Source organism: Stegodyphus dumicola, chromosome X1 (assembly GCF_044657685.1).
Source record: "Stegodyphus dumicola isolate Sdum_Otavi_A_Nest chromosome X1, ASM4465768v1".
Classification (NCBI taxonomy): domain Eukaryota; kingdom Metazoa; phylum Arthropoda; class Arachnida; order Araneae; family Eresidae; genus Stegodyphus; species Stegodyphus dumicola.
In genome coordinates, this window is record NC_140780.1 from 188,944,653 (window position 1) to 188,962,014 (window position 17,362).

Here is a 17,362-nt window from a genome sequence, read left to right on the forward strand (position 1 = left end):
TATTTATTTAAAATAGAATCGGTAACTAATTTCGCGGAGGCTCGTTTTAAGGGAACAATTTCGGTCCATTTACTAAAATGATCAACCATAACAAGGAGATAGCAACTTTTGTTTAACTGACTTTTTGGGAAAGGGCCCAATAAATCGATGCCGAATATTTCATTTTGAAATTCGGATTTAATACTATTTAGAAACCCGGCCGGGCGGAAATTAATATAATTAACGGCTTGACATGTTGGGCAGGACTGGACATACGCCCTTGTTAACTTTTGCAGTTCAGGAAAGTAGACTGCCTCGCGTACGCGTTGGATAGTTTTTCGAATACCAGCATGAGAAGCTAAAGGGCTGTCATGGAGCTCTTGCAGGATATTTAATCTAAGACTAGCTGGGATAACAGGTCGAAATTCGTTGTTGGAATTCGTAGTTTTTGTATAAAATAATAGACCATCTATTAGTTCGTAATGGGCCGCCCTATTTCTTATCGCCACAATATCTTGGTGGCTAAAATTTTCAGGATCCTTCAAATACTCATAAATACTTCCAAACTCAGGATCCTTACCCAGTTCGGTTATTACAGTTTCTCGGGAATTTATTGTACACGCTGTCAGCATTGCAACTTTTACGGTATTACCCTGTTCGTCTAATTTAATTCGTGATAGGGCATCTGCTACGATATTTTCCTTTCCGGGGGTATGCTTGATTACCAGATTATATTCTTGCAGCTTGAGTGCCCATCTTATTAACCTTGGGGATAAATTTTTCCCTGAGTACAATCTAGTTACCGCCGCATGATCAGAATATACTGTTATCGGCGCCTTTCCAAAATAGACTCGGAACTTTTGCACTGCTAACAGAACTGCAAGTGCCTCTCTCTCGGTCGCGGAATAGTTTCTTTGTGTTTGATTTAAAGTTCGGCTAAAAAATGCCACGGGCTGCTGATTTTGCGAAAGTACCGCTCCTACCGCATAATCCGAAGCATCCGCTGAAATTTCTAAATTTTCATCCTTTTCAGGAAATTTCAACACAGGGGCTTGCGTTAATGCTTGTTTTAATTTTTCGAAAGCACTATTGGCTTCGGCCGTCCACGAGAATCTTGCCTTTTTCCTTTTTAATTTTAACAATGGCTCAGCGATAGCCGCAAAATCTTTTATAAAGGACCTATAATATGAACAAAGTCCTAGAAAAGAAGAGAGCTTCTTTGCCGTGTTTGGAGTCGGATACTTTTGTACAGCGATTATTTTTGATTCATCTGTCTCGATCCCTTTTTGCGATATTTTGTAACCTAAATATTTTAATTCAGGGGCTGCAAATTTGCACTTTTCGACATTAACTTTTAGACCGGCCTCATTTAATAAAGAAAACACCTGTCTTAAATCCTGTATATGTTGGTCGAGATTATCACTAGTAATAATGATATCATCTAAATAGATAAATGTGAACTTTCCAAGAACAGGTCTTAACACAATGTCCATGCATCGCTGAAATGTTGCTGGGGCCCAGAAAGGCCAAACGGCATACGCAAAAATGCATAAGTGCCAGACTTGGTTATAAAAGCAGTCTTAGGCACGTCCTCAGGCCTGACCCCTATTTGAAAATAACCATTCGTTAAGTCTAAAGTCGTCATAAATTTGGTTGATTTTATGTTCCTTAAAATTTCTTCTATGATCGGTAACGGATACACCGGATATTTCGTTATGGAATTTAATTTACGGTAATCAATAGCGAATCTCCACCTTTTTGGATGCTCCAAAGGATAATCATTATTTTTCTTACATAAAACCACCGGGCTAGCATAACTACTTGAGATGGGCGTTATGATCTTTTTACGTAGCATATCGGTAATATGCCATTCTATAATTTTTTCCTTATTCTTATCATACCGGTATGGTTTTTGACGAACCGGCAATGCATCTCCGGTGTCAATACTATGGTTAGTAACCTGAGTAAATCCTGGAATATCACTAAATAAGGAAGCAAATTCACTTACCACTTGTCGGATTCTATCTTGCTCGTCATTAGGCAGGTGGTCAAGATTTAACCTTGGCGGTTCAACCTTTTCTACACGCACTGGTTTCATTGTCAGCCTAAGGGACGCTTCTGCGTCTTAGTGTAGCTTTTGCGTCTGAAAGAAAGTCTATTCCTAGGATTAAATGTGCTTGCAAATTCTTTACTATAAAAAACATCACCTTTACTTGTTCGTCCTTGATACGGATATATAAAGGTACTTTACCTACGCACTTACATTCTTTTCCTTGCGCCGCTAATACTGTCGTATTATCCGCATTATATATACGGTATTTGCGAAAATACTTTCTAAAAAAGACTTCTGCCACACACGAACACTGCGCGCCGGTATCCAGGAGTGCGGTGGCCGGGATATTATTTACCAAAACTTCAATCTTCGGAAGAGTTAAATTTTTCACCATTACTGTATTTAACTTGTAGGAAGAGGGGTTTTCGTGGCCTTCGGATTTCCGCACCCTCTCGTCAGCAGAAATCCGTTTTAGTTTAAATTATTTTTCCTTTCCGTGCTTTCCTTCTTTTTCCCCTGGCCTTGAGACTTTTTTCCTGGGTTGCTATTGACCTGTCGACGTTCGCCGGCTGTTTTTGAATGCTCGGGTTTCCTTGCCCAGTGATTCGCTTTTTCTCCGTAGCCGTATGCTTGAGTTTGCTGTAGTCTTGGCGTATCAAATTGGTTTCGCTGTTGATATTGGCGTCTTCTTTCAACATCCGCCGTTCTTCTACTTTCAAACTGGATTGCTAGCTCAAATAACTTTTCCAGTGTAGTCGGATTTCTTAATTCAATAAAATCTTGCACTTGGGGCAGTAACCTCGGCAAAATCACTTGAATTATTTCAGGATCCGGACGGTTTCCATACAAGAGCTTGAAAACGTGAATTTTTCTTAAAATAAAGCTCGAGAGGTATTCAATTCTTTGTTGATATATACTGAAGAGTTCTGTTTCTAATTTCGCACGATCCCTTACAACAGGGAAGGCTTTTAGTAGGGCAGTCTTGAAATTTTCGTAAGTATAGGTGGGACCTTCCTGCTTGACCCAAGAGACTTCTGCCGATACATTTGAACCAGTTAAGCGCTTGGCCCCTCAAAGCGCTGGTAGCTAAGGTAACTTTTTGAAACTCGTGCACGGGGTAGAGCATGAAGTGGTCATCCAATTTTTCCAAAAAACTGGTTACCGGTGAGTTTCCATTAAACGTTGCTTCTGGTTTCACCGAAGCGCGCATGGTCTGGACGATGTACCCAAATCCTTCCAGGGCGGCAGCTGGCATTTCTGGATTCTGAGCCGTTTCTGCAGGCAGCACAGGTTCTTCTTGAAACTCGGCCATGGTTATTCTTCTACGTTGGGCGCCACTATCAGGTTCAGTGTTTCTTCTAACCTTCTTCGGAAACATACAATGACCTGACTAGGAACAGAGAGCTTACTAAAGCTATGTTCACTAATTGTAGTAAGTAGACAGGATACAGACGAAGGGTATACAAAACCCTTTATTTTTCTTTATATACAATGACTTCCGTACTTCGGAATACAATGACCCTCCACTCGGGTCTAACGTAAAAGATATAAAAAATAAAACTAAACTCTAATTTAACTTTAGAATAACACACGTGGAAGATTGGCCTTATAATAACAGGAAGCGTATGTAGCACAGAGAGTGTGAACACTACAATACGTTTAATTTATCAAGAGGATTAAAACCTCTGGCCTGGAAGGCAAATAGCAACTGCGTAACTTCTAAGGTAAGCGGCCTGCTTCGAACTCACTGCTTCCTCTCTCTTTCGCTTGGCAAAAAGGCCACACTTAAATACTTGGCGTTCGCCGGACAAACTTTGCATAAAATCCTTAACGCTTATAATTCTGGCCGGAAGTAGAAAATAAGAAGTGATAGTAAAGATTTAAAATAAAATAAACGTTAGTAAAACTTAAGATCCTTACAGGTTAAATGAAAAGAAATATCCATGAGGAATATGCACACAATGTTTACAACAGAAAGAATATATATTTCACACATTATTGTAGCATACTAACCATGAATACATAATAATATGAAAAAAAAAAAAACCTCAGCAATTCACACAAAGTAGCACATACACCCTTTGCTTTTAATTTAGTTAATTACATGTCTATTAATGTTTCCCCTTTTGTAGTTTTTTCAGATCTGTGTTATATTTACTAATTTTTCTATTTTTTTCCCGAAGATGAATTTTTTAAAAAAAAAGCAGAGGCAAAAGATACAATCTTCTTTTTAACATCATTTGAATGAAATTCACAGCACAAAAACTGAAACACTGGTAACTGTGATAACACATTTTTCAGATTTTGCAAAATGTTACATATTGGCAAGTGGTGGGAGAAAAAATTATTTGCTTTCTGAAGAAGTTCAGCAATGCATTTTGTCATGCTTTCTGACGGATGTGTCAATCCTCCTTCCGTTATATCCTGATTTTTATATTCTTTAAGGTATAAAAATAGAGTATGCTGCAGCATTGGCTTTGTTCTGTCTGTCAGTGAAATACTGCATATATCACACTCATTAAGATTCAAGGAATATAATACCTTTCTGGATAAATATCCACTCAGATAAGCAACAACATTTTGTGACAAATTATCAAGTCTTTCAAAATATGCATCCTGACAAGGGGAATCAAAATCAATGACAAGAGAGTCATCAAAATCATCATTACTTGTAATTTGTCCTTCTTTCACCTCCTCCTTCTGTATTTCATTTTCCTCAATTGTAGTTGATGGTACTGCAGACAAAATGAAAAACATAAATTTATTCCCATCTGGCTCACAATTTGAAAACTTATTTGTGTTACAGAAAGAATTTACACATGCAATCTTGAAAAGTGAAGAAAATTCATAAGCAGATGGATTTGTGCGATTGCCCCCACTCCCTCGGATACGACTGAAAAAATTTTCAAGACAATCCTGATTGCACCTCTTTGTCATAAAATATTCCTGTTCATGTAACATTTCTTCAGAAAGTTTTAGTATTGCTCTGAGAATTTGCAACCAGCCTATTCTGCTACGTGGTCCTGAAGCATGCTTTCTTGGACCATCTTGGTTTTGTGCAAGCGGTTGCAAAAAAAAACCATGTTTCAACATATGCTATCATCTCTTTCCAAAAATTAATATGTGCAGAACCTTCTTTCACTGCACAATGGAGCTGTTTTCCTCTTAAAGTATTCTTTCGAGTTCCATTCATGGAGTCAAACAAATTGTCAATCTTTAGAATGAACTCTACTGTTGGAGCAGCACTTGCTTCTATCAGTCCAGACAAAATACACAGGTTCATTCCTGCTGCTACTGTGTGGCTGAACACTTGTGCAGCAAGAGCAACTTTCATGGAGTTTAATCCCATTGTATTTAAGTGTGCATCAGTCATTTTCGGTGCACAGCGGATAAGCAGTGTTTTATCTACTTCATGGAAGTCTCGAATGTATTTGAAAGATACGAATCCTTTACTTGTCTGCAGGTCATACTTCATAAGATTCCTCCTCAAATTTTTCAAAAGATGTGGTGGATCAAACAAACAATAAATAGTCTGTCCATTAAAATCAAAGAATGGTTTAAGAGAATCCACTCCTAAAATTCTAAACAACCTACTATTATTTCCCCCCTGGTCACAAACCAGAGCTTTAACTACGGCATTAGCATCCGATAATTTTGTTAAAGCTTCTGTGAGTATTTCTCTCAGTCTTTCTGCATTTATTGCATGGTTGGAGAAGTAAAATCCAAGTGGAAGTTTCTTCTTGCTGGTTAAACTTCTCAGCATTAATACTAGTACATGATTTGCAATTGAATCACTGGGAAAACCACCTAAGTCCTTAAATCCAACTATGCGATCATTTTGTTTATCATGCACTAGACAGGGTTTCAATGACATCTCATCACAGATCAATGCAAACATTCTTTCGTGATTTTCCTTATTTTGTAAAACTTGTTTTAGTGCTGATATGATATCTGCACTGATTCCTGTACATGACAATTTTGATGAGACAAAACGTTGAAGAGTTCGTTCAGCTGGAAGTTCAAGGAACTCTTTCAAAACACGATAAGCTGCCCGACTTTTGCTGTAGATGCGGTAGGCATCGATTTTATCTGAATGCGTAAAACGTCTTCTTTTTGTTTTCTGGGTATTCAATGTTACCTGGCGTTGAATAAAAGAAGATAATTTTTTACTAACTCCTTGACTAGAAAGGGTTTTTTCAAGAGAATGAGCTGTAGAAAATTTCTTCTTAGATGACACAAATTTTAATTTCCGTCGTCTTGCCATGTCACGATATTTTTTAACTTTTTTTGACAATTGTGATTTTCTGGGTGTGTATTTTTTCCCAGAATAATGTGACTTCGGTGTGCTACAGCTCACTGGTGTTGAAAATGACTGCTGTGGAATGAGAGACATTAAAGATGCGTTACAAGTTGAAAGTTCAGTGGAGCAGACATTTTGATAAAGATTATTGGGTCCTTGAACATTGGATATTAATTCCTGTTGAAAATCTGACTGATGATGTTCAGAACTTGGCACTGTGATATGATTTATCTCGGGCATTTTATCTCGAACTGAACCATTTGTCACAGAATTTGGCACTGTCATGTGACTTAACTCAGGCACTTTATGTGGAACCAAACCCTTTGTCACCTGGAGTTTTGTAGAACATGGTACTGCATTGTGTACTAAACGATGTTTAGTAGTGATATTAACGAAGCACCAGTCTTCAAAATGTACCATACATAGATAGGCTCTTTTGTGTAGGTCAGAGGCAGGAACACCCACAAGCTTTTCATTCTGCGAAGCCTTGACCCAAGCTTGACATCTAAAACAAAAAAAGATGGAAAATAAATAACTATACATATTAACTGCATTAGTTTAATGTATAATATAAATTGCATTAATTTAGTGTTCTGGAGATAACCCTAATACTGCCCCCTCTCCATGAAGCAATTTTACTTTTTTAAGCATCTATGAAACACCAGCATACTTTTAAATAACAGATAATGAAATATTGATTAATGTGAATTATCCCTCTCCCCTACATTTAAATTGAAGCCTGTATTTCCTGAAAAGATGAAAGCAAAACTAGTGTCTTCATTGAACAATTTATTATAGGTTTGCCCCCAATCCTCTCCATGAAAATGTCATACGGACTAATACGATTTTTTTTTCTCATATCAAATAACAAAAATGAATAGAAAAAATAAATTTGACAATATTTTTTTCAATCTAAGGGGACCAAAACAGCAAATTTCATGGCCCACGGGAATCATCACGTTCACACAGTAAGAGTCATTTACTTTTTATCACTTTACTTGGATAAAACAACTTCATTATTCTATTGATACCCATTCTCCAATTACGTAATCGTTTACCTGTAATTTGGACATCCATATTTTGTTTACTATTGTAAACAGTGCATTTTGCCTACACCTTTATAATTGGTAAACTATTCCTAAAAATAGATTTACAAACTAAAAGCATGTTCTTTTATCAATCATTTCACCTTAACAATCAAAGATCATTTTTTTTAATTATTATTATTATAATTCACGCCAGTAGCTTAGTCTAGCATGCAGTTAATGTAAAAGTACTGTAATGTGTTTTGTTTCAAACATTTCTCTCTTAACACCTTTTGATTATCCAGATCACAAACAAAAGCAATACATTAACCACTTTTAAGTTGTTTCAAAAATAACACCATTACTTTTAACAGGGTTAGGTGGCTATAATGTGCCAAACCTAAAGGAACTGTAATATAAATAACTCTGGATGTGCAATATTGCGGGAAGAAAAGGTCTAAGCTTCACTTTTTTTGTTTCTGAACCGGCAAATAAACGCCAAACAAATAAATGGGCGATTCTGCACTTAAGCCGAATTTTTAAATATCAATTTTTGTTTCCGAGTTTGAGGTACTTTATAAATTTTTCAGCAAAAGTTCAGGATGAGATACAAATAAATTACATTTAACGAAATAATTTTTTATGACAAAAGTGGAAAGAAATCATAAAATAATTTAGTACTAACCTTTGTTCTTCCTTGGGAAATCTGTAGAAATGTATTCCATCACTTTTTGATTCAATCTTTCTATTACAGCCTTTAAATCTGCAGTAGCGATAAGCCATTATGTCAGAAAAATGAAAATAATAATGAAATTGGGTCTGAAAAGATCCGTTTGATAGAAACTGCAAAGAAAAATGTACGTGAGTCAAATCAATGCAGGAGCTCTTGAACCAGCATGGGCATTACGTTCAAAAACAACTGTAAATGGGGAGCATGCGCAGTTCAATTAATTGTGTTTCCACAGCGCAACCACCAGGAGCGCTGCGATCGCGACAAAGCGCAGGTTCGTCCATTGAGCTGACGACGCTTTATTATATATACAGCTTTGCACCACACTACAACGCAGTAAACACTTGACCATAAGCTCAGAGGAATCATGGGAACTGATGTTTTTTGTTTACATCGACACACAGTCTCATTGGATATTGATGTAGTTTATCGGACAAGCTCTCCTGGCACGAGAGCAAACCAGCTCCCCATTGCAATTTTGACGTCATCAGTTACCAGAGCGGTAAAGCGTTGCACTTGAATTCGACTTTAGCAGCCGATAGCAGGAACGCCTCTTGCGAGCTAACATTTGCAATTTATCAGAGCGTTGCACTTGAATTCGCCCCTTACTGTGTAAATAATGTCTGCCGCAGTTTTCAAGAATTAGCTGTTTATTTTGCAGAAAAGTGTTTTTAAAAGTGAAATAAATGTAAAAGCTAGTTATTGCTTTATAAAAATTAATTGTTTGTTAACTAAATAACCTTCCTTTCATTTATTGTTTGTTATATAGAGATTGTTTGGTATTAAAATTGCTCGTAGTCAGATTAATTATTTTCTTTCTAATTCTAGGCATTAATTTCTCTTCATTTATGGTTAAAAATAAGATAAAGTGATAAGATATTTTTAAAGCACTAATAATATCGTTTATTTGACTTTGTCAATTGGATTTATCGTGCTGTTTTTTTATGCATTATTGTTTTGTTTCTTAACTTTTATATCTTATAAAAAGTGTTATTGTAAAAGTATTTTATACTTATAAAAAGTGATTACTTTTTATCTTAAGTCAATTTTTATCTTATAAAAAATGTTTATTGTCAAACGATATTCATCTAATGACAAAAATACTGCTAAACGGTTATCGCCTGCAAATCGATTTTCACGTTTTTTCTAATACTATGTATATTAACAGTATATTTCTGAAGCTGCTTTTATTTTTGTAATTTTTTCCCAAATACGGCAAATTATTCTATCGTCAGCCAGCGCTTTGCCTGTTTCAGTGCTAAAATGACCTTGGGCTCAAGCTTTTGGCGCACAATAATGCCGCGGAGAATTCTTTTGGTCACTGTATGACATCAGAAGTCGTGTCCAATAAGAACTTGGGGTGGTGGCTGGGGCCAGGCGCTTGTATTTTTGACGTCATGGACAAATCGACTAGTTTCTCCTGGATGGTAATTCTTGAGCATGCGCTGAAGGGCGAGAAGTAATATAAACAGAACTTTGTCTTGCGCTAGTAAACAGTATTAAGTATATTGTCTGAAAGTGTATTCGTTTATGTAATTGCATAATTTTACTGTTTCTGTAATAAGAACATTTCGGGGATATTTCCATAACCGGCACTTGGCGAAATTGCGGATTTGTTTACATCGGAAGTGAGCGTACGTGCGCCAGAATATGGTAACCCTGATAATTGTTGCAACCCACACAGGGAATTTTCCTGAAGGAGGAAAAGGGAAATTTTCTGTTATCTTTTCGAACATTACGGTAAGAGAAAATAAAGTTTGAAAGTCGCAAATCATTATTAGTTCATATTTTCGCAAAACGTTTATGGGGTTTATTTTTCGAACATTACGGTAAAAGAAAATAAAGTTTTTTATATTTTCGCAACGAACATTACGGATTATTACGGTAAAAGAAAATAAAGTTTTTTATATTTTCGCAAAACGTTTATGGGGTTTGGGGAGTTAAAAAATGCAGCAAATTATTATTATTAACATAACAAAATGTTCCTTTTTTAGGTATTATATATGTTATAAATATTGCTATTGCCATGAAGACAAACTGGGCAAAGTTAAAATGATACCAACAACAACAGCATTTAATTTATTATAGCTTTTTTCTTACTTTTACTAGAATTCTAATGATAAAATGATTAGTGCATTTAAATACATATTAAATGAAAATATTAAAATAGATATGGAGATGCATTAAATATGATTTGGATTAATTTAATTATGTATTCTTACATATATAGCTATGCACATTTAATTTTTCTCAATAAAAATAATTAAGCTATCCTTATTATTTTTATATGTCTATACATTTTTTAACTCTGCACATAGCTACTCAGAAAGAAAGATATATGGGTAGGATATAAGAAGATAAAAATTATTAATCTTCCCTTCAAATTCAAATGGATATAGCTGTAGTATATGATTTCAAAAAAAGTAAATCATTAGAATATTAAGCTGAAAATATAAGTCTGAAGGAAAGAGATTTTTCTTAAATTCAAACTGTGCACAAAACATTTCAGATGCATTCAAACTCTGAACTGGAACATGTTAATTTACTGTTGTGGAACAAATATGAAAACAATATTGTTGACAGTATAGTAGTGTACCACCAAAGAATTTATGCTGGGAGAAGAAGCAAAGCTTCGATGACACCACAAAGCCAAATGATAACTGGCTTAATTTTTACTCTTTTTATGCATAAAATGTCATAGTTGTTAGTAACTCATTAAAATGTATTTTCTAATAATATAATGATTTGCAAATGATGGAAATTTACTTGTCATTAAAACATTTTGTTCTAAACATGCTTCAGCTTATCAAAGAAGTTAAAGCTATTCCAACCTATCCCCCATATTAAAGTTTTTTTGATTAAATCAGGTTCATGTCTAATGCATCAAAAATATAAATAAACTTTCTTTAGTATTTGTCAAACATCAGTTCTCATGGCCTTAAATTGGATGCAAGATTTATTTCACAAAGTTATGTTTTCACTTATGGGGCAAAACTTTTAAATTTGTTATTTGAATCTGTTACATTAGTCTTTATTTTAAAGAATATATTGTATGTCATATGGCCATGAAGGCAACCTGGTTAAAGTAGAAATGAAATCAAACTTTCTAATTAATGTGATTTGAAGCCATTGTGTTATACTTCGAGGAATATGTTATATGGTAAATATGTGTGCTCATGTTTTTCCTGGAAAGGGCATAACATTTTTTTACAGAAATAAGTTACCAACCTAAATCTATTGTCATGGCAATTAAATTTTTCTGAAAGAGCAGGATTATTTATAAGCCAAGTGCTAAACCTTTGTATTGTTACCCTGATCATGAAATTTTAAATGGTGATTTAATTTCTTTTTTTTCAGGTTGAACTGCCCTTCAATGAAAGCTTTTGCTCGATGTGTGGCCTGTAATAGCAATAAATGGGACTTTTGTGAACTGAAATCTGTTAGGCTTTCCAAAATCCAGAAAGGTAAAGTTTAACTTTTTATTTAAGCCTAATGTTCTTAAAATATATTAGAATATCCATAGGTGACATTTGATTATTGTTTAATAAAGACACCATAACAAAATAAGCTGATTGAATCACCAAATTTGTAACTTGTAACTTTTAAATATATCCAGACTGTCTGCTTTAATAAGGAAGTAACATACAGTGCATATATAGTAGTGTTTTGATTTTCATTTATCATTTTATTCTGTTTTAAGTATGAGTTCAGCAATGCTCCAACATAAGGTATTCCAATTTATATGAGCTTTAAGTCGTACAGCTCCTTATTTTATTTTGCATATTTATACTTGTTGTTTTGAAATTGTCAATAATTCATAAAATGCTGATGAACAAAACATTACTATGCCTATATATAAGAATTAGCTTTAATGAAATAAGAAGCATCAAAGTATATGCTAATTGCCATAAAACTCCATACCCTTCTTCAAAACAGTACTTCAGTTATAACTGTGTTAACAGACGATGCAGTTGTTCAACATTTTTATACACTGTGCTGTTACTTTCATACTTTGGTTCAGGAAAGTAAATGGGATTTGATATTCTATATTTCTTCTTTTTTCCCCACATTATAATTATGAATCGAGTTATCAGAAAAGAATAATTAATTTTATGAAACCATTAGCATCAGAATAACTCCATTTCTTGCACATGTACTTTTTGTTTCCAATGGTGGATGCTTGCCTATGCCGGCATTGGCCACTCCTAAAATCAGATATGGTGATCTATTATGGAGGCACCTAATAGGCAGGCCACCTTTGCCTCCTATGAAGGGACAGATAATTTACATCCATGCCTTGTTCGTTATTCGAACCCGGGTCCCTCAGTATTGTACTCAGGCTTCCCTAATCACTATACCATCCGGGCAGCTACGACTTTATTTTAATATGCTATTTTGTATTGATATGTAATATGAAAAATACATTTTTATTATGTATTTTTTAAAACAAGTGCTTTTTAGTCATTGGTTCTATTTAACTAGAATTCACATGTATTGTTTTATATGCAAAATAAATACGACCCAGACTGATTGGAATCTGACTTCAGAGCTTTCGCTCGTCGCATCTGTCACATAGCTTCAGAGCTATAACTGTGTTATATTTAATTTTTAGTACTTAAATATTAATTTGTTAAAGTTAAAAAGTAATAAAGCTGAAGAATGTCAATGTGATATATTTCTTAACAATAATGTGCAGTAGTCCCTCTTTAAAAATGGTTTTGATTATCTGCAGACAATAAAAATTGAGAAAGTTATGAAAATTAGATTATTTTGTTGAATTCAAATTGGCCAAATGATAAAGATATACAGTCAAAAGTCGTTAATTCGGACACCCATAATCTGGAATGATCTATAATCCGGACCTCAAAGCTACAAACTTTCTGCGTTGCGTTCACGCATGCGCACAGTCGGTTAAGAGTGCGCGTAAGACCTTTACGGCTGCGAATATGTTTGTGCACATGCGCGTTTAATGCGTAACGGAGGTATAAGCTAAGCTAAAATTATCTGATTCAGTTAATGTTACACATTGCGTTGCTCCTTAATCTTTGAATTGGATCCGGCTTATTATTTTTTGCAGACTTTTAGAACAATTTCATAAAAGTAAGCTTGAACTTTCGATTATGTCAAATAGAATTTCCGATATATATTTACTAATATGTAATTTATATCTACAAAGCGAAAGTATGTTCTGAAATCCGAAATCTGTTTATCAATTTCACGCCGCGGATTGGAAGTTGATCTGTCAGCACTATCCTTATCTTCAGGGCAGATGTTTTTATTTTATTTGGCTTATAATTCCTTACTAAGTATAGTATTTCATGTCTATGTACTCCATCTTTGATATGATTTAAATCAAGTTCCTCGTCATTAGAATTCGCTTCCAATAGTGAAGAAAGTGACCCAGAGGTTATTGAAAACGAAAACATTTCCATTCACAAATTAGTCGGTATTCTCAACACAGCAATTATAGGGCTTGAACAGCGGAACTTTGTAACTAAACGAGAAATTATGTCTGTTTAATAGAATTAAAGAGAAAGTATTATCACATGAAACGAAGCAACTTACATTGAAATAAATGTTTAATAAAGTAAACAAATAAATATTAAGCTTTTTCTTTTTGTAAATTTTGATACCCTTTAGATCATAATTGTTCTTTATTTCATAAATTATGGTTTCATATTTTTAATTTTGTAATTTCTGCATGCCATCTTACCAGATTTAAACTGATGATCTATAATCCGGAATCGCCGAAGTCCCGACGAGTCCGGATTAACGACTTTTGACTGTACTTGCATATAAATCACTTCTGCATATGATTGAAGCTTTACAATATGTGCTTGTTAACTTCAGTTGTCTATAATATTATTATTATGACAGTTTAACACTTGATATTTGCAGCACATTACCTCAGATTAGAACTATAGGATAAAATGTAGTTGAAAACTTTGGGAGGTTATAAATGAAATAAACGCAGAAGAAATTAACTCAAGCCATTACTATTGTGAATGAATAACAGAGCAGTTAGAAAATTTATTATAATTCAGAATTAATGTTTAGTACTGGCAAAGAGAAAGTGAATAGTGTATTAAGTTAGATAGTTTTCACAATAGAAATATTAACTTAAATAAAAAGAACAAAACTATAAATTTTCCCTCATTAATTATTAATATTTTTATTATGTTTCATTATTAAACATGTTTATTACTTGTGTATCCTGCCAAATAGACTGGCTGCATGGAAGTTTTCATAATTTTCTCTATGTGTGACATGAATTTATGCATCCAAAATGCTAACCTTTGTATGCAACACTCACTCATTTCTAATGCTTTAAAGTCCCAATACTCATTTAATTTAGCATTTGCAGTATCAGCGTTGTTACACTATGAGTATTACTAATATTTTAATTCAGTGCTGCTTTTTAATTACTTTCACATTTATTTTATTCAATAAATAAATTAACTAAAATATAAAATTTATTGTGAATCGATTTTGTAATTATTTATGTTTATAATTTTTATCCCTTCCAGCTGATTAGGTGTGCAGAAGCAGCAGACTTGTAAATGTGAAGGAGCTATTTGCTTAGTTATGCAGTAGAATTCACCACCCTGCGGCAAGCTTCATTAAAGTTGTGAACAGCCAAGCTAACCATCTTCAGGGCAAGTGGCTGCATCAAGCAAACCCAGTGACATTCCAAAGAGGAATGTCAGTCAAAATAAAAACTTAATACCTAAATCTCGGAAAATCAGACAATTAAGCCACAAATCTTGTGACCAATTTTTCAGTTGCTGTGCTTAGTGCGATAAAGTTATATGGCAATAAACTGAAAAGCTATGGCAGGTATTCTATTGTACCCTTTAATGAAATCAATTTAAAGCAAGCTTATCATATGATAAGCAAAATGATTGTATCATTGGATGGTAATGATTGCATTGCTGGGTATGCAGGCTATGGTTCTACAATGAGCCAAATGTAATATCTCAGTATGCTGTGACTATTAAAATTATAAATTATGTATTATTACTTCATATTGGTCATTATGTTCCAAAATAGATGCTCTTTTTATATAGAACTATATGAATGTAGAAAATCTGAGAAGTTAATTTTATATGGAAAGCCTTCATGCAAAATTAATAGCATCTTGTTAATTTCATATATGTTTTGTGAAAGTAATTGCTGCTGAATCTAGAATTAATGCATTATCTGAGATTTGAGACAAAATTTGTCAAATTAGAAGATAGTGAAATAGATAAACAGGAAATGAAACATGAAATTTATATATTTAATATTGAAATAAATATCTCAGTAAAGTGGCTGTATGTAAAGTATAATGATGCAATTTTTATAATTTTTTACTAAAATGCTAAAATTATGTGCTATGAAAATTTTATTTTCATTAATATTTATAATTTTTTCCTCGCAAATTTTTATCCAAGGTGTATATGTTTTAGCTATTTTAGATTTTTCTGTTTTAATGTTAAAAATATCTTCTTTATCAGTATTACATTAAAATCCATCTCATAATCATTTGAAAATGAAGGAAATTTCATTCTTTTCAATAGTTTAAGAATATTTTCATAAAACATAATTATAGAAAAAATGAACTGATACATTTTTAGTTATATATATGTAAAGAAAATTTTTTAGAAGGATCCTTTTTTCCATACCAGAAACATTTCATGAGCTGTAATATGTAATATTAGTTGGCCTAATATGTAAAAGGAATGTTTAATCAAATTATTTTTATTATGCTTTTATAAATATCACTATAATTTTAAGAGTTATTGAATTTAAAAGTGAAAGAAAAAGCTACAGTTATTTCAAGACTCTTTAATAAAACAATTCTTTATTCTTGTATTCTCGTATGAAAATTTTCTGTATATTTAACATAAAATTGTATGCATGTAAATAAATTTTTTAATTTATTATTATCATTCTGTTAGCTTCAATTTTTATTCTCAATAAATTTGATACATATATTTAATATTCAGCTAAGTTTTATTAACCATGACTGATAAGCATTTTAAATTTCATCCTGTCAAAAAATTTAAAATTCCCTTTTTTTCTTGTAATTTTTTCATACACCTCTCATTTTCTGTTTAATTGTAAATATTGCATACTTATAATTTTATAAAGCATAACTTCCCTTCCCTGAAAAAGCACACAGATTCATTCTTAATTTAAAATTCAATTACAAGTCCAATGTGAAAATGAATTAGCCAATGGAACAAAATAACACATATGTCTTTAATAGAGGACAACATATCAATAATTCCCTTAGTTTCATTTATCCCATTAGCTTCTTTACCTATTAAAAAAATTCTGATCCCTCCCCCCCCCCTCATGGGGGAATCAGAATTTCAGTGTAAAGTCATAAATACCACTAATGCACACATTTACATATACACATTTGCTGCCTCTTAATGTAGTATAAGTAATGTTACTCTTCATTGATAATGTTTATTTTTATTTTAACTTTGCCTGTATTATTCACTTTTAAAATAAGCACAAATTTCTATTCTGTTTTTTTGGTTATCAGTATTTATTTCAAGATTCACACATCTGCAATTTCCAGCTTCATTTATTAAAATATATTATGCATTTTACTCATTATTTACATTATTTATACATTATTACTGGTATTAATTTTATTATCTTTTATGGATTGTAAACTGACTCTGGATGAAGGAAATTTCCATTATTAAATATTTTCTATTAGCTTAAATAAAACATAAATACACACACGCAGAATGTTTGAAATAGGTTTTATGCTTAGTATATTGACTGATCTAAGGATGGAAAAGTTGTACAAATAGAACATGTAATTTTGTAAAATCATTACATTTGTCAAAGTAAGAAATAGGGCAAATATGCAAAATTCTATCTGCAGTGCCAGACTTAATTATCGATGCTCAGGATGGAAATCTCACTTCGTCACCCTATATCGGAATGATCACCATACAAAATGTCAACACAAATATAAAATTAACATTTATTTAATTAAAATTAAATATTTGAATTGATTTGAAAAGCAAGTCTTAAGATTAAGGGGAAAAATTACATTTAGAAAACAAATTTATATTTAAAAATGCTTATTAATCAGCTATTTTTGATGATTTAAAAAATATTGTTAACTTTTCTAAAAATAAAAAAGCTATAACTGTTTTTAGTGAATTTTGACTTACGAAAGTTTGTTTATAGTTTTGTCAAAAATTCATTAACATGTTTAGCTACCGTATGTTCAATGCAAAAAGACTGACAAGCCATTAAATCTTGGC

General features: G+C 33.0%; 1 long non-coding RNA gene across 4 annotated transcripts; it reads left to right on the forward strand.

The window, feature by feature from the left end:
- The first annotated feature begins 9,532 nt into the window (after positions 1-9,532).
- Positions 9,533-16,018, forward strand: LOC146993374 (uncharacterized). Of its 4 annotated transcripts, none has more exons than XR_015038443.1 (3): positions 9,533-9,827; positions 11,445-11,551; positions 14,615-16,018. It is a non-coding gene; the product is annotated as an uncharacterized LOC146993374 (long non-coding RNA). The 4 variants fall into 4 exon arrangements; XR_015038442.1 differs by having other exon boundaries at positions 9,822-9,916; XR_015038444.1 differs by lacking the exon at positions 9,533-9,827 and adding an exon at positions 9,839-9,971.
- Positions 16,019-17,362: the final 1,344 nt, after the last annotated feature.